This window comes from Mizuhopecten yessoensis, unplaced genomic scaffold, assembly GCF_002113885.1.
Source record: "Mizuhopecten yessoensis strain PY_sf001 unplaced genomic scaffold, ASM211388v2 scaffold9467, whole genome shotgun sequence".
Lineage (NCBI taxonomy): Eukaryota > Metazoa > Mollusca > Bivalvia > Pectinida > Pectinidae > Mizuhopecten > Mizuhopecten yessoensis.
In genome coordinates this window covers 503,277-530,383 of record NW_018408062.1, presented here as the reverse complement: position 1 = coordinate 530,383, position 27,107 = coordinate 503,277, and positions in this window count along the sequence as shown.

The window sequence follows — 27,107 nt, the reverse complement described above, 5'->3', positions numbered from 1 at the left end:
TATCGGAAGTTACGGTACCGCAAGTTCAGAGAGGAAGGCTTAGGATTTTCTATGATTGTCCTGATGTGGTCACTTTACAGTGCACAGGACGGACAGCTGGGTTGTGTATTCTTTCTGATGACACGAAGTACCAGATATTTCATACAGCCGGCTGCTGCCAATCTTGTTTCTGCAGATGCAAAAGAAGTCCGTCTTGAAAGTAACATAATTCACTAAATAACATCAATTTTTGTTTCTTTTAACAAAATCAGGAAACTATCATAACATATCAAAAAGTTCCCAACAAAAGACGTGGCCTTTACTGACACGGAGACCCGAAAGGTGATACATGTACATGTATACAGGTGTTTGGTACTTCTATTTCGGAATGAACACACTGAGCGTTATTTTACCCAGGTTCAATTTAAACGTATAAGTACTAACCAATTCTCTCAAATATCTTAAGGTCTGATAATCAGCTACAGTAATGTACACGTAGATGTACAATGTATGGACAGACACATTTGCGCCAAATGTCTCCAATTAGTTTCGAATAGTGGCAGTATTTTTCCTGGTACCGGCACCCATATTTGCGGAACACACGCGTACGATATCAATAGGTATACAATTAAAGGCAAGACTGTCTACTGCTATAAATTGCTTCCTGTCAGAAAAGGATTGGACAAGGAAAGTGTGTCAGCAGATTTACCTTAATCATATTCCAGGAGTTTTAACAATATACTATAACCGATGACATGAATCACAGAGATTCAGTGACGCTTAAACTACAGACTAATTGTTGTCCAAGGCCATGGTAGTGTTCACGGTGTATTTTCTTTCAGAACAGTCAATGATACTAAGGTGTCCGAGGGTATTTTCAGAACAGTCAATGATACTAAGGTGTCCGGGGTGTACTTTCAGAACTGTTTATGATACTAAGGTGTCCGGGGTGTACTTTCAGAACAGTTTATGATACTAAGTTGCCCGAAGTGTCCTTTGAGAACAGTCTGTGCTGCTATAAGGTATCCGAGGTGTACTTTCAGAACAGTCTGTGATACTTAGGTGTCCGAGATGTACTTTCAGAACAGTCTATGATACTAAGTTGTCCGGGGTGTACTTTCAGAATGTCTATCATACTAAGTTGTCCGAAGTGTACTTTCAGAACAGTCTGTGATAATAAGTTGTTCGGGGTGTACTTTCAAAACAGTCTGTGATACTAAGTTGTCCGGGGGGTACTTTCAGAAAGTCTATCATACTAAGTTGTCCGAAGTGTACTTTCAGAACAGTCTGTGATACTAAGTTGTTCGGGGTGTACTTTCAGAACAGTCTGTGATACTAAGTTGTTCGAAGTGTACTTTCAGTACAGTTTATCAAACTAAGTTGTCCGAGATGTACTTTCAGTACAATCTATCATACTAAGTTGTCCGTGGTGTACTTTCAGTACAGTCTGTGATACTACGTAAGTTGTCCGGGTGTACTTTCAGAACAGTCTGTGATACTAAGTTGCCCGGGGTGTACTTTCAGTCAGTCTGTGATACTAAGTTGTCTGGGGTGTACTTTCAGTCAGTCTAGGTGTCCGGGGTGTACTTTCAGTCAGTCTAGGTGTCCGGGGTGTACTAACTGTGTTTTAACATTGTATACATGAACCCTAACTGTATGCAGTTTGTAATATATTTCAATTATTGTTGGACTGCAATGGAAACCCGAGCCTGTATTCATGCAATCGTCCTCAGACCCAATCTCAGGTTCTGTGCTAAACTTTGACTCGTTCCGGTAATAAAAGTAATAAACATTTTGTCAACGTTTTGGATGAATCTTGGATAGGTATAAAGACGCTTCCGTTGTCAGTGTCTTAAATTGACAATTTGACCGTGTCGAATGAATTGAGCCACTTATAAAAAAAGTCAGTTGAGCACAGAATCCATACTTAAGCATGGGAACGGTTTCATGAATACGGGCCCGGTCTGTCTTCAAATTTGACATTTTTAGAACTACAAAAATGTATGAGCAAAACTCTGTCTGTTCTAAGACCGGCTGATAAGGAACTACAGACATTATTAAAACCCTGTATGCTTTCAGGTCTGTCTAGAGAGGGACCATGATCAACATTCTGTCTGGCCTAAGGTCTGTCTAAAAGTGTACCACGATCAAAACCCGATTTGCCCTGAGATCTGTCTTATAGGATACTAATATCAATTTCTGTTTGGCTTCAATTAGGTCTAATAAGCGACCAGAAGGAAAACGCTGTTCTCCTTAAGGTCTGACTAAATACGGGACACTAATTAAAAGTCCGTCTGCCTTCAGGTCTGACTAAAGAGTGACCATGTTTTATAGTGGGCTTTTAATTAGTGGTCTTGCACCAGCTGGTTATTTATCACATCGCCATCAGCCCAGTGTTGTCGTGGGCATATTTACAAACATAAACGAAATTACGGGTGATGACCTTCTACCAATATTTATCTCACAATCCCCATCATCTCCTCGACCAATTCTCCTGTTCTTGCTGGTACTGAACCGGATCGTCATTTCATCGAATTGCCATTTCCGCAGCAGTTTTCATTATTTCAGCGGTTGTAGCCTTAATCTGATTTTGGGTCCAACATGATCCGAATTGACACTTCTTCGGAGAGATTTTTAATTAAGTTCATGCTAACAATACTAAATGCTTTTCTGTCTCATTACGGAGTAAATGAGACTGGTTTAACCACTAAGTAGTAGCTATGTACTTGGTGATTGGCAGTTGCGTTCCCCTAGCGGCTTCACGCTCGGAACAGACAATATCGTGTAATTCTAGGGCAGGAGTAAGTAATCTCTAACCGTGGCACTACCCTATATGGAAAATTGGTCTGTAGGACATAGTGGGTCTCTTGCTACAATAACCAATTTTAATTAGATTAATAACAGTCTCGGTAAGAATAATTCCTCGTAAGATGGATTTAGATTTGTTGATTTAGAAGTAAAACTTGGTATTAAATAATACAGCTTACCAGTTATTAGTCATGGAAGCTTAACGTATACAAGTGATTGCACCTAAAAGTTTGGTATTAACTATAGCATGCTAAAACTGAATTACACGGCATCATACAGCTCTTTCTTTCTCCTATAGGACTCATCGATGATGCTAGACGCCATAAAGTTTGAGATCAAAATTGGTCTAAACTACTGTTGGAGCAGAAAGGGAAGTGCGTTTGATACGTCTTTGGTTAAAAACGTGCAAAGACACACGGCAGAGGTGAACTTACTTTTTTTTAGTTGTTTTAATTCTTCAGCAATAGTTAGGATAGGGATTGCTAGTGTTGAAGGGCCCTGGGTTCAATCCCCGAACAATGATTGCCCTAAACGTGGGAGGGTTTTCGTTCGCCATACATAATCTAGATACCTCTTTCACTTAATTTTTAATCATTTTGTTTGTTTGTTAAATTACATAAATACGACCATTCACACCTTTTTCTTTTCGACATGTATATCATCATCATCATCAGCATCACCAGCAGCAGCAGCATCATTAGCAGCAGCATCATCATCAATATCATCATCATCATCATTCCACTCATCATCGCATCCATACATAATCGTGGTCGATTAGTATTACTTGGCGTTTTGAATGTGTCTTTTAAGTGTACTAGTGCTACGCAAATCCCACATGCCCAACTACCCGAAGAATCGCTCATCGAGTTACCTATTAAAGTATGTAAGTGCTACCTGTGTAGGTTTGTGTTCATTTTGTATTATTTTGTCATAAGTTGGACGTCTGGAATCTATTGGTTGTACGTTTTCCTCGATGATCCTGTTTGTTGTACTGAGGAGTCGCAGGGGTAACGAGCCCCTTTGATGCATGATCGAGTTATCGTGTTGTGTTTTCTAAAGTGTAATCGCGTTGACAACCACTTGTAATGTAATGGATTTATTTTTACTGCTGGCTAATCTGCATTTGGAAACTACTATGTAGTGTGTTCTTGATTAACTGAAATGCTGAATAGACGATCTGTGGTTTTTGCTGATACTTAATTATGTTACGTTCTCTCCATATTGTCCATTTGATTGTGATTATTAATGTGTTGATAATTGAAGGTTAGTCATCTACAAGTACTTCTAGTTCTCCTAGCATCATTTTCTCCTCGTTCAGTGTAATTTTTATCCATGGTAATTTAGCAATTATACTATGTTGTGTCAATTGTATCACTGACCCATTTCATTTCATATACACCCCAATCTAATTAAAATCATAGGTTACATGGCTTCGTTAACTTCGTACTACACCTGAACATCTGAGTGTGCCGCGGTCAGGGTCACGTTCAGGTGACCTTTATATTTATAAATACTCATTAAAATTTGACCAATCAGAGACCCTCTTTCAAAAGGGCGCTCGGAGTTGAAACAAATATGGCGGACATTGATGAGTATGATGCGAAAGTTCTGAAGTTATTTGAGATTGATCGTCTGAAACCCGAACAGAAAAAGATATTCGAAGCTTTATTAGAGAAGAAAGACTGTATGGCGGTGTTGCCTACGCAATTATTACCCAATGGGTACGTTTTCCTTGGCGTCGTAGAAACGTCATTTCCCGCCGCCATATTTGTTTTGGAAAACTAATCTGTTCGATACCCCTCGCTATTTATCTATCAACCATCCTATTCCGATTCGCTGGCAAACTTTTGCCAGGGCGCCTCTGATTGGTTCATCTAAAGGACACTTGAACGTGACCCTGACCGCGGCACATTCAGATGTTCAGGCGGAGCCATATATGTAACAGATGATTTTAATCAGATTGTATACACACTTAAATAAATGTTTTGAAAACGCTTGTATTTGATCGAGAGCTAGATATTTGTCTCGCCTTAATTTGATCAGGAGATATGCCTTTGTCATGTAAACGCTTATATTTGATTGAGAATGTATCTTTGTCATGTAAAAGCTTATACTGTACTTGATCGAGGGATATATCTTTGCCATGCTAACGCTTTTATTTGATCGAGGGATAGATCTTTGTCATGAAAACGCTTACATTAGCTTTGGGGTACCTAACCAACTTAACACGTATGTGTTATCATCACTATAAAGCCATTACACGCTGGGGTACCTAACCAACTTAACACGTATGTGTTATCATCACTATATTGCCATTACACGCTGCTGGGGTACCTAACCAACTTAACACGTATGTGTTATCATCACTATATAACCAATTCACGCTGGGGTACCTAACCAACTTAACACGTATGTGTTATCATCACTATATAGCCATTACACGCTGGGCTACATAACCAACTTAACACGTATGTGTTATCATCACTATATAGTCATTACACGCTTGGGTACCTAACCAACTTAACACGTATGTGTTAGCAGCACTATATAGCCATTACACGCTGGGCTACCGAACCAACTTAACACGTATGTGTTATCATCACTATGTAGCCATTACACGCTGGGCTACCTAACCAACTTAACACGTATGTGTATCTTCCAGGACAAGAGAGACACTAGTGGCTGTGAGTCGTCCCAGTGAAACGCTGGTGTATCATAGACAATAACGTACACAAACACATTTGATCTTTTGTTTTATAATTAATGATATACATAATAATCACAATCATTGAGATTAAAAGTAATCCAATTAAAACGGAATATATCTAGACCAATACGCGTGTCTTTACTGGCGTTGCAGACATATATATTTGAACGATTTCTGTAATTGTGTCCTCAAAATTTGTAAAAGAAATCAATACAACAATCTCGCTGCCGAAAGGCAAGCTACAGATTTGTAGAATTGTAAATACGATTTTGTTTTTCTATTTCCTTGCACGTGACAATAGCCCTCTGAGTTAATAAGTGTTCTGAAATCACGCATGAATAAACCGTGTTAACTTTTCATGTAAGATATGGAAAATCCTGCCTGCTTTCTTTACATACGAAATTGTATCGCTGAGAAAAAGTGAGAAATTTTGTCAGTAGTGTCTACGTTCTAACACACACTGCCTGCGTTATCAGATTGATTAGATTGTAGCTTTGGAGTTCGACGAACATTTTTTTAAATTTATTTATGATGAAACAAAAAGAATGGATTGTATCATAATGTTGATGAAAAATATGCCGTTTTCGCAAGCTCGCTATAGGCTTGCTTAATAAGAAACGATGAAACGACGTAAGGGGATGGATATTTTTTTCGATTTTCGGCTTTTACTATAAAAGACGTCCAGGAAGATGTTACTGTTGTCAGAGCTCAGCAGGGAGATTCACCGACAGTGTATGTAGTTACAGATAATACATTTACTAGAAACAACCCGCATTGTCTATGCATGCAGCCTTTCAAATCTACAAATTACATTCAAAGATTGCAAAATTCGATACTATTACGGCAATAGATTAAATGAAATAAGTCTCGGAGTACAATCAAATAGAGGGTCACGCTATAAGAGGACTGGGTGTTTTACAACCGCAACGGAATGTGTTCAGTGCGTTCTGTGTCTATTAGACTATTGATTAGAAGTTTAAAATATGAAATTTCCTTAAAATATTGATTAATCAAAATATGAATTGCACTGATAAAAATAATAATTATATGTTGCTCATATGATAAAGATATAATTAGAAGCTAAATGATTTCGACGGGTCCCACCTAAGATGTGGAGAACGATAACCCCCCTTGAGTACATTAACGCCTGTTATTACCTAACATTACTGCCGTACTCAGACTGACATAGGGGTTCTGACTGTAATTAATAGTATATGGTAATGTAAAGTAGTAAGAGAAAATACCACAACGTCTACACACAAAGCCATACTCTTGATTAAAAGATCTTATGAAAAAAATACCATCATGACATTACTGTGTTAGATTGGCGGAGCTGAAAACTATAACAATGTCATGTTAGAATGTTAAATCTGAGAACAGAGTACAGAGTGTATATGCACAATGTCACGAAACAATAGTATTATCACTGACACATCACGTGACTGATAGATAATACGTATGTGTTTATAATCTTCAATCAGACGTAAACAGTAGTTACTGCAGTTTATTCTGTAACTCAGATCAAGGGTAAGAAAATGTCTATCTAACATTTTTGTTATTGTGAGTAACATGATATTCCCTATCAAAACATAGCAGAAAATGTATAAACTTACAGATGATACCTGATACAGACACTTTAGATGTTGGTTAAGTTTTGGTTTACGGTCATTATCTTCTTTCATATTAATGAAAATAGTAGACAGGCATTTTACTGGAGCCACACAATTCACGTAAATTAACTTCATTTTCTTGTTCGGTTCGTCTAAAATGGAAATTCATTTGAAAGTCTTTTTGATATGTCGATTTATTTGATTTAAACATATTTTATTGATATAATCAAATGGATTATAAGTTATAACAACTTATAGAAGCCCTCTCTTCAACTATAACATTACATTGATAGTGATAGCGACATATGCCAATCAAAATCATTGTATGAAAACAAGGAACGTAGAAGAAAAAATAAAATAAAAAGAGAGTTTTGAAAGACAGAGGAGATCATAGAGATGAGTAGAGTATATTTCGAATGATACAAAAGGTTCATTCAAAGTATGAATATTTTGAAACCACATTTCATGTCTGATGTTCCTGTACATTGGACATTGGAAAAAATAATGGTATGAGTTTTCACAGGGGTGGCCACAGGCACAAAAAGGAGATTCTACAAGGTTCACACGAAAGAGATCATAATTCAGTTGGCTACAATTGTGTCTAAGTTTAGTTAGTAAGATATTAAGGCGACGGGGTCCGTAATTAAAGAAACACGGTGGCTTATGATGTTCCGGAGTTATGTCAGTTTTGAATTTACTAACTGTAGTTTGATTTCTAGTGATTTCTGATAAGTTATTCCATTTTTGTGTAGTTGCTGGTATATACGATGATCTAGTATTGGAAAGAATATAGTTATGCATGGTATAGTTATTGTTCATCAGAGCTTTAAGAAAATGATTCACGAATAAAAACTTTTTGTTGTCGGGCCTGTAGATAATTAATTAACCACTTCAAGAAATTTCCTGTAATACCATAAGATTTAAGCTTTTCAATCAGACCCTTATGCCAAACTCTATCAAAAGCCTTTGATAGTTCACAAAAGATAATACAAGTATGTTTCTTTTCCTCAAGATTTAGACATATGTTATGATAGATTTCGATTAGCTGATGCACAGTGGAATGATTAGACATAAATCCAGATTGTCTTGAATAAAATAGTGAGTTTTCAAAAAAGTAGTTGTGAATATGTTTGGTTTATGGTATTTATTCCAGTAGACATTTTGAACATCCTTCGTTTTTTATCATTCCCCGCTTTCACCGAAACGGGGGACATTAATTTGGTTTGTCTGTCTGTCTGTCTATCACGCTTCGTTTCCTTGCAATAACTACAACAAATGTTGAACCGATTTTCTTCAAACTTGGTCAAAGGGTTAAATGCCTTAAGGGCTCGGCCAAGTTCGATGACCACTTTCAGCGGACCCCATTTGGCACAGTTATGGCCCCTTGATTAACGAAAAACATCATAATCTGCAGTTTCTGCTTACCGGTAATAACTCTAGCAAATATAAGCCAAATTCCTTCAAACTTGATAACAATGTTTGTGTACCTCCGTCTTTCCACCAATCTTGGGCACCCTTTGGTTTTCGTGTGTCAATTGCTGTAGATATTGCTCAGATGTTCAACCAAATTCCGTATGTACATCCGACTCATACTAAGTTTGCCATGCGATGTGATTTGTTCATATTTACAGATAATCAATGAGTTATAGGGCTTTTTGTTTTTCTTCAAGTTAAAAGTTATACATTATGTCTCAACAGCACGATACTCACATGTTTAAACCTAACCTCAATATTGTTAACCTACAATGTATCATGCAAGCGGGGGATATAAATTCCAGGAATTTGCTAGTTTGCTATATTACAAAGGTTGTTGAGGCTTCACCCATTGCTTTCACCCAGAAATAGGCGACGGTAATCGTCTACAGTATGACAATTTTGATCATCTTACAACTAAATTCTCTAGCGAACATAACGACTTTAATTTCCTTTTCCCATTATTGAAAGGTCAATATCTCCTTATGGAATTTAAATGTTATTGTTGATTTATCATACCAGGGTTTTCCTGTACGTTTGAAGAGTTTCTGGATGTAGAAATGATCTACATTTAGTAATTTCATTTCATATAAGATTTGCACATTTTCTTTGTCATGGTTTTAAACTTGATGGCTGAAATCTATTTTGCTTCCATCATAATCTGATTGAAAAAAAGGTATAAAACGTTTTGCTTCAACTTATATCAATCACTCTTGTGGGCCTGGATGGAAGCGCAAAGGGGTCTTGAAGTGGGAGAAAACTCAAGTACCCGGAGAAAACTGAAGTGGGCGGACAGATAACTCTATTCTTTTCCACGTCCGATTAGGGCACTATTCACTGCCCTGGCCATTCTGCTAATACCCATAATTTTCCTCATGTATCTATACGCAAACAATTACTGACATGGTTGTAATCTTAATTCCCACGCAATATCAGATCACTTGTGAAAGATGGCGTCTGATTAGTTGTTGTTGTTTCCATGTCCTATCGCCGTCCTCGTCAGTTTCCCCATGTGTTATCAGTTATACTATAGCACTTTGTGACGGTTGCTAAAGAGTTACATGATCAGACAGTTATTATAAAATAAAAAGTTAAGACGGTTACACTGTGTAATATGTTAGAATGGTTACAATAATGTCACACGTTATGTAGGTTACCATAGTAACACATATAGTAGCCATAGCGTCACTCAAAACGTCATTTACTATGGTAACAGACGGTACGACAGCATCCATAGTGTCACACAATACGTCAGTTTCTATGGTAACAGACGTTACGGCAGTAACCGTAGTGTCAAACGTTATATGATTGCCAAAGTTTCAAACATTACAGCGAGTATCAAAAGTAATACCCGATATGGCGGCGACAATTTGTAAAACATTCCGACAATTACCATACTTTTAAATGTTATGTCGGTTACAGTATCATCCTGTCGCGTGATATGAGAGTGACGGTATTGTTAGATATTACAGTGGATACCAATGAATCGCGGGTTCTAGTGGATACCAATGTATCAAAGGTTATAATGGTTACCATAGTATCACAGGTTATAATGGTTACCATAGTATCACAGGTTATAATGGTTAACATGGTATTACAGGTTATAATGGTTACCATAGTATCACATGTTATAATGGTTACCATAGTATCACAGGTTATAATGGTTACCATAGTATCACATGTTATAATGGTTACCATAGTATCACATGTTATAATGGTTACCATAGTATCACATGTTATAATGGTTACCATGGTATCACAGGTTATAATGGTTACCATGGTATCACAGGTTATAATGGTTACCATAGTATTACATTTTTAATGGTTACCATGGTATCACAGGTTATAATGATTACCAAAGTGTCGCAGGTTCTAGTGGTAACCATAGTGTTACACATTATGTTGGTTACTATAGAGACACACGATGTGTTGGTAAATAAACTGTCACGTTATACAGAATCGGTCACCATGATGAATCACGTCAGTAACCAAATAGCTACAAGCAATGATAATTACCATAATGTTACCGATTACGATAGTAGTTGTATAATCGGAGACGCTTGTTTACCGCTTTATTTCCCTGTAATCTCGTATAGAAGGGGTTCCGAAATAGAGGTCTACTGTCATCATCATTAGAATTACGAAAGAAAGCTGTCTAATTCTATTTTGCAGAAATGCCATTCCCCCAAAACGATACACACGGAACATTAAAGCGTAAATATATAGTCATTAGGATTCTTTAGGGTATATAGCATGTCTAATTTAGCCAAATAACAAGGGTTCACATGGAAAAGCTTTCAAAATGTAACTTTGAGCAAAGTGATGGTAGTTAAAATTGTAATAGCGAACGATCGATTCAGTAAATACGTTGATTAGGATTCAACTTACGCATTTAGGTTAAAAAGGTTCCTTAATTGAACCGTTTTACAAGTTGCGTCTAATGCATTTTGTTTTTCATCGTGTGATAGAGCTTTCGGGTCCTTATAAACATACAGTATTACATAATCGTGTCTGTGATAGGGGTATAGGGCTTACATAACAACACAGTGTTCAATAGTCGTGTCTGTGATAGAGTTATGGGGTCTACATAACAACACAGTGTTCAATAGTCGTGTCTGTGATAGAGGTATGGGGTCTACAATAATCGTGTCTGTGATAGAGGTATGAGGTCTACACAACAACACAGTGTTCGATAGTCGTGTCTGTGATAGAGCTTTCGGGTCCTTATAAACATTCAGTATTACATAATCGTGTCTGTGATAGGGGTATAGGGCTTAAATAACAACACAGTGTTCAATACTCATGTCTGTGATAGAGGTATGGGGTCTACACAACACTGTGTTGTTGTGTAGACTCCATTCCTCTATCATAGACACGACTATGGAACACAGTGTTCAATAGTCGTTTCTATGATAGAGGTATGGGGTCTACAATAATCGTGTCTGTGATAGGGGTATAGGGCTTAAATAACAACACAGTGTTCAATAGTCATGTCTGTGATAGAGGTATGGGGTTAAATAACAACACAGTGTTCAATAGTCGTTTCTATGATAGAGGTATGGGGTCTACAATAATCGTGTCTGTGATAGGGGTATAGGGCTTAAATAACAACACAGTGTTCAATACTCATGTCTGTGATAGAGGTATGGGGTCTCCATAACAACACAGTGTTCAATACTCGTGTCTGGAATAGAGGTATGGGCTCTACATAACAACACAGTGTTGAATAGTCGTGTCTGTGATAGATATATTGGGTCTGCATAACAACACAGTGTTCAATACTCATGTCTGTGATAGAGGTATGGGGTTAAATAACAACACAGTGTTCAATACTCATGTCTGTGATAGAGGTATGGGGTTAAATAACAACACAGTGTTCAATACTCGTGTCTGGAATAGAGGTATGGGCTCTACATAACAACACAGTGTTCAGTATTCGTGTCTGTGATAGAGGTATGAGGTCTACACAACAACACAGTGTTCAATAGTCATGTCTGTGATAGAGGTATGGGGTTAAATAACAACACAGTGTTCAATAATCGTGTCTGTGATAGGGGTATAGGGCTTAAATAACAACACAGTGTTCAATAATCGTGTCTGTGATAGAGGTATGAGGTCTACACAACAACACAGTGTTCGATAGTCGTGTCTGTGATAGAGCTTTCGGGTCCTTATAAACATTCAGTATTACATAATCGTGTCTGTGATAGGGGTATAGGGCTTAAATAACAACACAGTGTTCAATATTCGTGTCTGTGATAGAGGTATGGGGTCTACATAACAAAACAGTGTTCAATAGACGTGTCTATGATAGAGGTATGGGGTCTACATAACAACACAGTGTACAATAGTCGTGTCTGTGATAGAGGTATGGGGTCTACATAACAACACAGTGTTCAATAGTCGTGTCTGTGATAGAGGTATGGGGTCTACACAACAACACAGTGTTCAATAGTCGTGTCTGTGATAGAGGTATGGGGTCTACACAACAACACAGTGTTCAATAGTCGTGTCTGTGATAGAGGTATGGGGTCTACACAACAACACAGTGTTCAATAGTCGTGTCTGTGATAGAGGTATGGGGTCTACACAACAACACAGTGTTCAATAGTCGTGTCTGTGATAGAGGTATGGGGTCTACACAACAACACAGTGTTCAATAGTCGTGTCTGTGATAGAGGTATGGGGTCTACACAACAACACAGTGTTCAATAGTCGTGTCTGTGATAGAGGTATGGGGTCTACACAACAACACAGTGTTCAATAGTCGTGTCTGTGATAGAGGTATGGGGTCTACACAACAACACAGTGTTCAATAGTCGTGTCTGTGATAGAGGTATGGGGTCTACACAACAACACAGTGTTCAATAGTCGTGTCTGTGATAGAGGTATGGGGTCTACACAACAACACAGTGTTCAATAGTCGTGTCTGTGATAGAGGTATGGGGTCTACACAACAACACAGTGTTCAATAGTCGTGTCTGTGATAGAGGTATGGGGTCTACACAACAACACAGTGTTCAATAGTCGTGTCTGTGATAGAGGTATGGGGTCTACACAACAACACAGTGTTCAATAGTCGTGTCTGTGATAGAGGTATGGGGTCTACACAACAACACAGTGTTCAATAGTCGTGTCTGTGATAGAGGTATGGGGTCTACACAACAACACAGTGTTCAATAGTCGTGTCTGTGATAGAGGTATGGGGTCTACACAACAACACAGTGTTCAATAGTCGTGTCTGTGATAGAGGTATGGGGTCTACACAACAACACAGTGTTCAATAGTCGTGTCTGTGATAGAGGTATGGGGTCTACACAACAACACAGTGTTCAATAGTCGTGTCTGTGATAGAGGTATGGGGTCTACACAACAACACAGTGTTCAATAGTCGTGTCTGTGATAGAGGTATGGGGTCTACACAACAACACAGTGTTCAATAGTCGTGTCTGTGATAGAGGTATGGGGTCTACACAACAACACAGTGTTCAATAGTCGTGTCTGTGATAGAGGTATGGGGTCTACACAACAACACAGTGTTCAATAGTCGTGTCTGTGATAGAGGTATGGGGTCTACACAACAACACAGTGTTCAATAGTCGTGTCTGTGATAGAGGTATGGGGTCTACACAACAACACAGTGTTCAATAGTCGTGTCTGTGATAGAGGTATGGGGTCTACACAACAACACAGTGTTCAATAGTCGTGTCTGTGATAGAGGTATGGGGTCTACACAACAACACAGTGTTCAATAGTCGTGTCTGTGATAGAGGTATGGGGTCTACATAACAACACAGTGTACAATAGTCGTGTCTGTGATAGAGGTATGGGGTCTACACAACAACACAGTGTTACAGGGTCGTGTCTGCGATAGAGGTATGGGGTCTACACAACAACACAGTGTTCCAAAGTGGTGTCTGTGATAGAGGTATGGGGTCTCCATAACAACACAGTGTTCAATAGTCGTGTCTGTGATAGAGGTATGGGGTCTCTGTAACAACAAAGTGTTCAATAGTCGTGTCTTTGATAGAGGTATGGGGTCTCCATAACAACACGGTGTTCAATAGTCGTGTCTATGATAGAGGTATGGGGCCTACATAACAACACAGTGTTCAATAGTCGTGTCTGCGATAGAGGTATGGTGTCTACACAACAACACAGTGTTCAATAGTCGTGACTGTGATAGAGGTATGGGAGGTATGGTGTCTACACAACAACACAGTGTTCAATAGTCGTGACTGGTGTTCCATAGTCGTGTCTATGATAGAGGTATGGTGTCTACACAACAACACGGTGTTTAATAGTCGTGTCTGTGATGGAGGTATGGGGTCTACACAACAACACAGTGTTACAGGGTCGTGTCTGCGATAGAGGTATGGGGTCTACACAACAACACAGAGTTCCAAAGTGGTGTCTGTGATAGAGGCATGGGGTCTCCATAACAACACAGTGTTCAATAGTAGTGTCTGTGATAGAGGTATGGGGTCTCTGTAACAACAAAGGGTTCAATAGTCGTGTCTTTGATAGAGGTATGGGGTCTCCATAACAACACAGTGTTAAATAGTCGTGTCTATGATAGAGGTATGGTGTCTACACAACAACACGTTGTTCCATAGTCGTGTCTATGATAGAGGTATGGGGTTTACACAACAACACAGTGTTCAATAGTCGTGTCTATGATAGAGGTATGGTGTCTAAACAACAACACAGTGTTCAATAGTCGTGACTGTGATAGAGGTATGGGGTCTACATAACAACACAGTGTTCCATAGTCGTGTCTATGATAGAGGGATGGGGTCTACACAACAACACAGTGTTCAATAGGCGTGGCTATGATAGAGGTATGGTGTCTAAACAACAACACAGTAACAACACAGTGTTCAATAGTCGTGTCTATGATAGAGGTATGGGGTTTACATAACAACACAGTGTTCAATAGTCGTGGACACAGTGTTCAATAGTCGTGACTGTGATAGAGGTATGGGAGGTATGGTGTCTACACAACAACACAGTGTTCCAAAGTGGTGTCTGTGATAGAGGTATGGGGTCTACACAACAGTTCCATAGTCGTGTCTATGATAGAGGTATGGGGTCTACATAACAAAACAGTGTTCAATAGACGTGTCTGTGATAGAGGTATCGGGTCTACATAACAACACAGTGTTCAATAGTCATGTCTATGACAGGGTATTGTGTCTACATAACAACACAGTGTTCCATAGTCGTGTCTGTGATAGAGGGATGGGGTCTACAGAACAACACAGTGTTCCATAGACGTGTCTATGATAGAGGTATGGGGTCAACACAACAACACAGTGATCACTAGTCGTGTCTGTGATAGAGGTATGGGGCCTACACAACAACACAGTGTTCCAAAGTGGTGTCTGTGATAGAGGTATGGTGTCTACACAACAACACAGTGTTCCAAAGTGGTGTCTGTGATAGAGGTATGGTGTCTACATAACAACACAGTGTTCCATAGTCGTGTCTGTGATAGAGGCATGGGGCCTACACAACAACACAGTGTTCAATAGTAGTGTCTATGATAGAGGTATGGGGTCACCACAACAACACAGTGTTCAATAGTCGTGTCTGTGATAGAGGTATGGGGTTACATAACAGCACAGTGTTCAATAGTCGTGTCTATGATAGAGGGATGGGGCCTACACAACAACACAGTGTTCCATAGTCGTTTCTATGATAGAGGTATGGTGTCTACACAACAACACAGTGTTCCAAAGTGGTGTCTGTGATAGAGGTGTCTATGATAGAGGTATGGGGTCAACACAACAACACAGTGTTCAATAGTAGTGTCTATGATAGAGGTATGGGGTCAACACAACAACACAGTGTTCAATAGTCATGTCTATGACAGGGGATTGTGTCTACATAACAACACAGTGTTCCATAGTCGTGTCTGTGATAGAGGAATGGGGGCTACACAACAACACAGTGGTCCATAGTCGTGTCTATGATAGAGGGATGGGGTCTACATAACAAAACAGTGTTCAATAGTCGTGTCTGTGATAGAGGGATGGGGTCTACAGAACAACACAGTGTTCAATAGTCGTGGCTATGATAGAGGTATGGTGTCTACACAACAACACAGTGTTCCAAAGTGGTGTCTGTGATAGAGGTATGATAGTCGTGTCTGTGATAGAGGTATGGGGCCTACACAACAACACAGTGTTCCAAAGTGGTGTCTGTGATAGAGGTATGGGGTCTCCACAACAACACAGTGTTCCATAGTCGTGTCTGTGAGAGAGGTATGGGGTCTACATAACAACACAGTGTTCAAAAGTCGTGTCCATGACAGGGTATTGTGTCTCTATAACAACACAGTGTTCCATAGTCGTGTCTATGATAGAGGTATGGGGTCTACACAACAACAAAGTGTTCAATAGTCGTGTCTGTGATTGAGGTATGGGTAGAGGTATGGGGTCTACATAACAACCCAGTGTTCAAAAGTCGTGTCCATGACAGGGAATTGTGTCTCTATAACAACACAGTGTTCCATAGTCGTTTCTATGATAGAGGTCTGGTGTCTACACAACAACACAGTGTTCGATAGACGTGTCTGTGATTGAGGTATGGGGTCTACACAACAACAAAGTGTTCAATAGTCGTTTCTGTGATAGAGGTATGGGGTCTACACAACAACACAGTGTTCGATAGTCGTGTCTGTGATTGAGGTATGGGGTAGGTATGGGGTCTACACAACAACAAAGTGTTCAATAGTCGTTGTATGGGGTCAACATAACAACACAGTGTACAATAGTCGTGTCTGTGATAGAGGTATGGGGTTACATAACAACACAGTGTTGTGTCTGTGATAGAGGTATGGGGTCTACACAACAACACAGTGTTCCTGGGTCGTGTTTGCGATAGAGGTATGGGGTCTACACAACAACACAGTGTTCCATAGTCGTGTCTGTGATAGAGGTATGGTAAACAGTGTTCAATAGACGTGTCTGTGATAGAGGTATCGGGTCTACATAACAACACAGTGTTCCATAGTCGTGTCTGTGATAGAGGTATGGTAAACAGTGTTCAATAGACGTGTCTGTGATAGAGGTATCGGGTCTACATAACAACACAGTGTTCCATAGTCGTGTCTGTGATAGAGGTATGGGGTCTCCACATCAACACAGTGTTCAATAGTCGTGTCTGTGATACAGGTATGGGGTTACATAACAACACAGTGTTCAATACTCGTGTCTGGAATAGAGGTCTGGGGTCAACATAACAACACAGTGTCCAATAGTCGTGTCTGTGATAGAGGTATGTGGTCTACACAACAACACAGTGTTCAATGGTCGTGTCTGTGATAGAGGTATGGGTCTACACAACACAGTGTTCAATAGTCGTGTCTGTGCTAGAGGTATGAGGTCTACACAACAACACAGTGTTCCAACGTGGTGTCTGTGATAGAGGTATGGGGTCAACACAACAACACAGTGTTCAATAGTCTTGCCTGTGATAGAGGGATGAGGTCTACACAACAACACAGTGTTCCATAGTCGTGTCTGTGATAGAGGTATGGGTCTACACAACAACACAGTGTTCTAGGGTCGTGTCTGCGATAGAGGTATGGGGCCTACATAACAACACAGTGTTCCAAAGTGGTGTCTGTGATAGAGGTATGGGGTCTCCACATCAACACAGTGTTCAATAGTCGTGTCAATGATAGAGGTATGGGGTCTACACAACAACGCAGTGTTCCAAAGTGGTGTCTGTGATAGAGATATGGTGTCTACACAACAACACAGTGTTCAATGGTCGTGTCTGTGATAGAGGTATGGGTCTACACAACAACACAGTGTTCGATAGTCGTGTCTGTGATTGAGGTATGGGGTCTACACAACAACAAAGTGTTCAATAGTCGTTTCTGTGATAGAGGTATGGGGTCTACACACCCCCACAGTGTTCCTGGGTCGTGTTTGCGATAGAGGTATGGGAGTCGTGTCTATGACAGGGTATTGTGTCTACATAACAACACAGTGTTCCAAAGTCGTGTCCATGACATGGTATTGTGTCTCTATAACAACACAGTGTTCCATAGTCGTGTCTGTGATAGAGGTATGGGTCTACACAACACAGTGTTCAATAGTCGTGTCTATGATAGAGGTATGTAGAGGTATGGGGTCTACATAACAACACAGTGTAAAACACTCGTGTCTGTGATAGAGGTATGGGGTCAACACAACAACACAGTGTTCCAGGGTCGTGTCTGCGATAGAGGTATGGGGTCTAGACAACAACACAGTGTTCCAAAGTGGGGTCTGTGATAGAGGTATGGGGTTACATAACAGCTCAGTGTTCAATAGTCGTGTCTATGATAGAGGTATATAGTCGTGTCTGTGATAGAGGTATGGGTCTACACAACAACACAGTGTTCTAGGGTCGTGTCTGCGATAGAGGTATGGGGCCTACATAACAACACAGTGTTCCAAAGTGGTGTCTGTGATAGAGGTATGGGGTTACATAACAGCACAGTGTTCAATAGTCGTGTCTATGATAGAGGTATGGGGTCCTACACAGCAACACAGTGTTTCATGGAAGTGTCTATGATCGAGATATTGGGCCTACTCATCTACACAGTGTTCGATAGTTGTTTCGATGACTTAACTATCGTGCAGGCAGTAAAATGTTCCATTGTCGTACCTATATATGGGTCATTGTTTTATCCAACGGTGATGTGCCATTTACGATCAAGGCTGAATAGTCTATAAACAGTGATTTGTTCCTGCATTAGTTTATTGCGCTGTAAGTTTAGAGAATCAAACAATCCATCTTCTGGTTATATTTCTGTTGGTTGACAAACAAGAACATGATGTGAGAATAAGGAGCGTTTATTTAAATTTAACACTATTTAATACCCAATTAGTTTACCTATAGTAATTGTTCCTGCAATAACAAGATTTTACTATCTGTCCCATAAACCAATATATTATCCCAAAAATATAAAATATGCTCTTTGAACCTGTTTCTACAGAATGACTCCTAAACCCTACGATATGTGTCGCATAACGAACGTTTCAACAACGTTAATTCTGACTCAAACACGACCTAGGAGTCTACCGGTCGTTGCCTTTTTGTGTAGCTTTGAGTTCGGATCCTGTTGTTTTGTATTAAAAATATGGCACAGTTTTTTCTGTTTAAGTTTTATAGGTAAAATTGATACTTTTTTACCCACATCTCCATTTTGCATTTAAAAAATGAAAAAAAATATTCAGTTACATATTACGGATTTTACCTACTAAGCCAACCAATCAGCAAGAACCTCATACAAAAAAAAATCTTGACAGAAGTACATATTTATTCAATGAATGTAGAAAGTAATATAATACCAGTAACAGCATAGGTATCCAGAGTGTAGATTCCAAGTAAGGTCATCGGCTTCCTTTATATATTTTATTCAGGCCTTGGCAAACATGATTCCACTGAATTGCGTTAGCCAGGAAGTACAACTCTTGGCAGCTCAAAATAGTACATAGTAGTGCATTTACATGAAGTTGAGCGAGTCCTAAAATGGGGTAAACATATTTTTGTGTATGTCTCTTAATTTGCAAGAAAAAACGATACCACAGCGCCAACAAGCTAGAACAAAATGTATTGCATTGTCAACACGCACGAACAAAAGAAATACCACAGTTTTTGAACAGTACAAGAACTTATACAGTTGTGGGATCGCACAAAGTTACACGATGTGCAGAGGGCGCACGGTGTGTGCATGGTGTGTGAACGATGTGTGCACGATGTGCGAACGATGAAAAATTGGACGATCATTGCTTGCGCACATTTGTGCACACGATGGACGAACGATGTGCGAAAACAATCGTGGTTGGTGTAAATTGAGGAATGCCTTAACAATATATATACGGTTTCGTGTTTAAACATATAAACTTGATTTTTAAGTATGTGCTATATATATACTAGCTGCATCTATAAGCTTATCTTTAAATTTTCTCTCTTTACTTTCCTGAATTTAGAAATGGTGTTTTCGGTGTTTTTTGAACGACCTTAATCGACATTTAAAATTATAGCACAGTTTCCGTACACAGGTAAACATACCATGCATCCACTTTGTACATGAACCTTGACCGTATTTGTCCCCGCACTTTAATGGTATAATTAACAAAAATGCTTTCTAAAAATCGTAAGCTTTACTGCTGTTTTTTTGACTATCGTAAGGCCTTCGATAGTGTGAATAGAAATAAATTATTTTTGAAACTTTTTCATAATGGAATCAGAGGAAAATTATTAAATATTTTGAAATCTTTATATGAAGGTTTAAAGTCCTGTGTGAGATATAAGTCTGAATTGTCTGGATTTTTTTCGTGCTCACGAGGCTTGATGCAAGGGGAGGGGTTATCTCCCTACCTTTACTCCATGTATGTGAATGATTTTGAAAATGAACTTATTAATACTTCCCGTGACGCTTTATTCTTAAGAGATATTTCTCTGCTTCTTCTTATGAATGCAGATGATACTGTCCTTTTCTCAGAATCTGTCTCTGGCTTACAGAAAATGTTAGACTCCTTAAAACAACATAGCGACAAATGGCAATTGACAGTCAATATGAAAAAAAAACAAAAATTGTTGTATTTCGTGGCGGAAGATTACGAGCTGGCGATTTTTTTTACTTTAATGGCAATGAAATAAAATGTTGATAGATTTAATTACCTTGGTGTACTGCTCAGCTTTAATGGTAAGTTTACAAAAACTCAAGTTACTATTGCTGAACAAGGTCGCAAATGTATATATAATGCGTTAAGAATTTGTAACAATTTGTCCCTCAATGTAGAATCCAAACTTAATGTTTTTGATGTCTATGTTTCCTCCACTCTTAATTACGGTGCGAAACATAGGGTTTCAATATTGCGGACAAAGTAGAAAAAGTGCATGTTGATTTTTTAAAAAGAATTCTGAATGAAAAAACAGTACGCTATCTTTTATGGTATATTCGGAATTAGGACGTCTGCCTTTGCATATCATCAGGAAGTGTCGAATAATCAAATATTGGTTGAAACTAATTAAATGCGACAATTGTGTTCTTAAGTCAGTTTATGAAGATATGGATGAATGTAATCACAGAAACTGTAATTGGCGCTGTCAAGTTAGAAAATTATTATTGTCTTCTGGTTTTGGTAATGTCTGGTTAACTCATTATGTTGATAATGAAAGTTTTTTTTTACATTGTTTCAAGCAGCGTTTGACAGATGTTTTTTATTCAAACAAGAATGAATTTGCTGAAAGATCATCCAAATGTTATTTGTATAAATTCCTGATAGATAACTTTACGTTACAATTTTATCTAACAAAGTCTATTCCAGATGCGTATCTTAAACTTATTTCGAAAGTACGACTTTCATCGCATCAGTTATATGTAGAAGAAGGTCGGTATCGTAATATTCCGAGGGATATATATATATATATAGGTTATGCCGTTATTGTAATCAAAACCAGGTAGAGGACGAGTTCCATTTTGTTCTGATTTGTCCACTCTATGTTGATATTCGTAAAAAGTTCATTAAAAAGTATAACTGGAGCCGCCCATCTTCATATAAACTTGTCCAGCTACTAGCTGTACATAACAGGAAAGAGCTGTGTAATTTAGGAAAATATTTTCAATCAAGTTGGTTAGAACGGTCTAGATTCCAACCTTAGGTTATTGTGTTTTTTATCACACTAACATTTGAGTACTTGTTTATTTCCAGGTTAACACATATTGTTTTGTCCATCCCCTGATCACTACATCACTGTATACAAATTGTATGCCTGTTTTTTGTTTTTATAATTAACATACTCTTTGTTGAGCCCCGGTTGTTAAGAAAATGTTGTCACCTCATCTGTTTTCCGATAGCCACAGTACACTTAGGTGAGGTAATTTTATAAGAGCTGTCCATCTTCCGATAATTTATTTATCTTGTACTTTATAATAATTTAAAGAATTATACTGTCCATTTAAACATGCGATGTACAAGATAATGCTTCATTCATGATTATAATTATTTGGTATTTCATATCACTGATGTATCAATTATACGTTGCTATGTATGCTTATGAGCCGTAAGGCTTCAAGTTGATTAAACAATACAATACGTAACTCAACGGGGTGTGAAAATCCAGGTGAATGGGATCTATAAGCCAAACTGAATGCAAATAACAAATACTAATTGGCCAGTTGTGTTTTCATAACGGTCTTACGGTATCACACATCAGCTATATGTGCCCGGCACAGGCCAGGTAAAACTCCGGTCACTCATAAAAATGTTATTTACCTGTTCTGTTACCTATGAGTCAAACCCATTCTTGACAGTCAATTCAATTCAGTTCAATTTATTTTTCAACAAATAATTTCATATAAGTACAACATATAATTACATATTGCTGGCACATTTATCACAAAATCAGCAGCAACAACAACATCGAAATCATGAATCATCATCATCATCATCATCATCATCATCATCATCATCATCATCATCATCATCATCATCATCATCATCATCATCATCATCATCATCGTCGTCGTCGTCGTCGTCGTCGTCGTCGTCGTCTTACAACTCATCATCATGAAATAATCATCTCTTTAATTCAACATCAAATACTACATCATCATCCTCATCATCATCATCATCATCATCATCATCATCATCATCATCATCATCATCATCATCTTCACCATCGTCAAAGTACAACAATATGAAATAATTACCATTTTAACATGAATTTCATAAAACATTTTTCACAAATCAACGATATTATTGAAATCAGCATCATCATCATAATCATCAACAAAAAAGACAACAACATTGATCATTTACCATCTTAAACATGAAAGATTGTTCGAACAAAACATGGACATGATACGATTGAGTAATACAAAATTAGGTAAAACAAATTTATAAGTTAAACAATCCTTCGTTTGTTAGCTTCAATAATAAATCTACGTATCAAATTCGGTTCTTTTACATTGTGTGCATTTACTAATTCGATAAGTTTGAATACAGATGGTTTTTGCCAGAAATAATTTTTAATATATTTTCTCCTTAGAACTAGATGACGTGGGCAGGTACATTGTATATAGAAAATGAAATTCATCTTCTTTCTCTATTAGGTCACAGTTGCTGCAATATCTATTATTCCTTGCAACATTCCTGTATCTTCCCGTTTTTATTGCAAGATTGTGAGCTGACATACGTAATTTGGTAATCATAATTCGACGTTGTTTTGGTATAAACTTTGTTAAAAATATTGCAACATCACGGTATCTACCATGTATCTATAGAGATCACATTTACTTGAGATGGCCAACGAGTTGAATAAAGTTTGTTTTGCCTGATCATCTATGCGCTGTTTAATAATAGGTAGCAGACAGATGTCGGTAGCTGCCTGTCTTAACCATATATATCCAAACCCTAGTTCAAATAATTTATGCTTTATAAATAATAACCAATTTCGTTTCGGGTTTTCCCTCCAAGTTTCTTTCAATAAAAACTGATATGCTTCTTTTAGAATACAATTTTCACAATTTAACAACTTAAACTAATATTTAAACATTCGAAGCATCTGATTGTTTGCCAGAGGAAGTCGTCCAAGCTCAAAATATACCATAGCATTGGACGTAGATTTTTTAACACACAGTATGTTTCTACAAAATTCCAAATGAACCCTTTCTATTTCAACTCCTTTATAACTACCCGATATTTCACAGCCATAATATAATACACTACTCACATATGTGTCAAAGAGGTGTAGCATAGTTTTGATGTTTAAATGAATGTGTTCACATTTAGATCGTAAGGCAAAAAGCGCTTTGCGACCTTGCTCTGCTACATGTTTAACCATAAAACTGAATTTGTTATTAAATCTAAACAGAACCCCCAGATAACAGAATTGATCCAAAATTGACATTTTGTTGCCGTTATACACCCAGCTTTCTGATTCTCTAATAATTCCACTATTTCTGAAAACCATAATTTTGGTTTTATCGGTATCAACTGTTAATTTCCACTTATTCGAATACTCACTTAGATTGTTCAAGAGGCTTTGTAAACCTTCGATTGACTCAGAAAATAAAACTAAATCATCTGCATATAGAAGAAGAAATAAACTCAATTCCCCAAAATCATAATGGGATGCTCCATTTTCTATAAAACTCTTTTCAAAGTCATTTAAAAACAAAGAAAAAAGTAACGGGGACAAAATTTCCCCTTGCATCAATCCAACATTATTAAAAAAAAGGTTCGAACATTTGCCATTAAAGCGCCCTTTTTATGCACAGGTACATGTACAATGATTGCTTCGGACCAGTCAACTGGAAAACATCCAGATTTAAAAATATTGTTAAATAATAATTGTAAAAAAGGTAACAACAACTGTTTACATTCAATAAAACATTCATTCAACAGACCATCTGGACCATGCGATTTATTTCGTTTCAGATTATTGATCGCCGTTCTAATGTCTCTAAACGAAATAGGAGTATCTAACTCATCAAACATTACATTATCATCACTCTCATCATTTATAATTTCGTTATGTCCAAAGTCAACTCCAGAATTTGCTACATTTTTACAATGCTCAAATAATTGGTCCATTGAAACTTTAGGTGGATTTGATTTTTTCTTTGCAAACTTTTTATAAAAATATCTAGGATTATGTTTCCTCAAATACTCCATCATGTCACCCTCTTAGCTAAAATATTGCTTCTTCAATTTAGATTCCAAAATTTTATATTGTTTTTTCTTTGTCATGAGTATTGCGTGATTTGTTGGATTTGCATAACTATTAAATACTCTTAATTCAGATAAATATGTTCTATGTAGACATTTAACTTCATCATTAAACCAGGGCTTGTCATCCCTAGTCTCTACAGTCAAACATCTAACATTTTCAACATGGGTTTTCTTAGCACACTTATCATGTACAGTTTTACGAAAGAAAGGTTCCATTGATTCTTGTATTACCTTAGTGAACTTCTTAACACTGGAGTCGATGGATCCCTGATTTAATTGCCCACTAATCTGGACATGTTCCTTAAGCTTGTCAGAATTTTTATTTAATGACTCTCTGAATTGATGTTTATATTCATCATTCCATATATATTTCGGACTGACCTTACCGTTACATTCGCCTTCAACAGTATCATTAATTGACAGTCTAACGGTCACCGTAATACTGTGTAACACGACCTGTTAACTTGTACATAATCTTAATTATTGTGATAAGAAAACACAGTAATATATAAAGTGTACATTATTGCATACGAGCCTTCCGTATTTATTTCATTTCGTAATATTGATCAACAAATTGTACCTAATCGTACAGTTGTGCGCAGTATTTGTGGACGATGCGCGGACGTGTACATGTGTGAACAATGTATGTACGGTGTGCTCGCGCTATTTTTGGTGCGTTGTGCAGTCACACAACTGTACCACAGCGTCAAGACGCAAGAACAATATATATCACAGCGTCAACACCCAAAAACAAAATATCTCACAGCGTCAACACCCAAAAACAAAATATATCACAGCGTCAACACCCAAAAACAAAATATCTCATAACGTCAACACCAAAAAGCAAAATATATCATAACGTCAACACCCAAAAACAAAATATATCAGAGCGTCAACACCCAAAAACAAAATATATCATAACGTCAACACCCAAAAACAAAATATATCACAGCGTCAACACCCAAAAACAAAAAATATCACAGCGTCAACACCCAAAAACAAAACATATCATAACGTCAACATCCAAAAACAAAATAAATCACAGCGTAAACACCCAAAAACAAAATATCTCACAGCGTCAACACCCGAAAACAAAATATCTCACAGCGTCAACACCCAAAAACAAAAATATATCAGCGTCAACATCCAAAAACAAAATATCTCATTAAGTCAACACCCAAAAACAAAATATATCATAACGTCAACACCCAAAAACAAAATATCTCATAAAGTCAACACCCAAAAACAAAAAAATATCACAGCGTCAACATCCAAAAACAAAATATATCATAACGACAACACCCAAAAACAAAACATATCACAGCGTCAACACAAAGTGAAAAACACCAAGACAATATGTATCACAGCGTCAACATCAACACAATGACGGAATATACCACAGAGTTGACAAACAGGGAGTTGTATCTGCTACAGTTTTGTAGTGACACACGAGGACATTATGAACACAATGTCTTTAGAAACGTTTACAACAGGAAACAAGCTGACACTAGAATATAGAGAAGATGTCAAGTCAAAATGATCTATAAGGGCTAGCCGGAACTACAAATGTATGTGTCCCGGAAAGGTAAGCAATACCTGCACCATATCTAACATCCGCCATTGTGTCTCCTGTCAAATGAATAAGAATGTATTGGTTACCAAGAATCTAACACATTGTCCTGACACTGTGCGACACATTCATCATACATTGCTGAAATGATAAATGTCACAAGCTCTTGTAAGGCTGGAAAGCATACTAATGCGGTAACACATGGGCAACACTGAAGAGAAAAGTAGTTTACTTTTGTAAACTATATATATACGGCTGTGACACTAGGTTTTAGATGGTTGTATACAGTTTAAAGAAATCCATCAAAGAAAAAACCCCACGATACACTGCTTTGATAAATAAAAAGTGAATAACGATAAACTTATTTTGATTGGAAACGTGATGCTTCTTTATTTATTAATTTTGTGTGTGAGTGCTATCATCACAATAATTTTGCATGTGCTTGTGTGAATGTCCCTGTAAGCATGCCCCTTGTGTGTAGGTCCCTGTGTGTAGGTTCCTGTGTGTAGGCCCCTGTATGTCGATCCCTGTGTGTAGGCCCTGTGTGTTGGTCCATGTATGCATGCCCCTATGTGTAGGTCCATGTATGCATGCCCCTGTGTGTAGGTCCCTGTGTGTAGGTTCCTGTGTGTAGGCCCCTGTATGTCGAGCCCTGTGTGTAGGCCCTGTGTGTTGGTCCATGTATGCATGCCCCTATGTGTAGGTCCATGTATGCA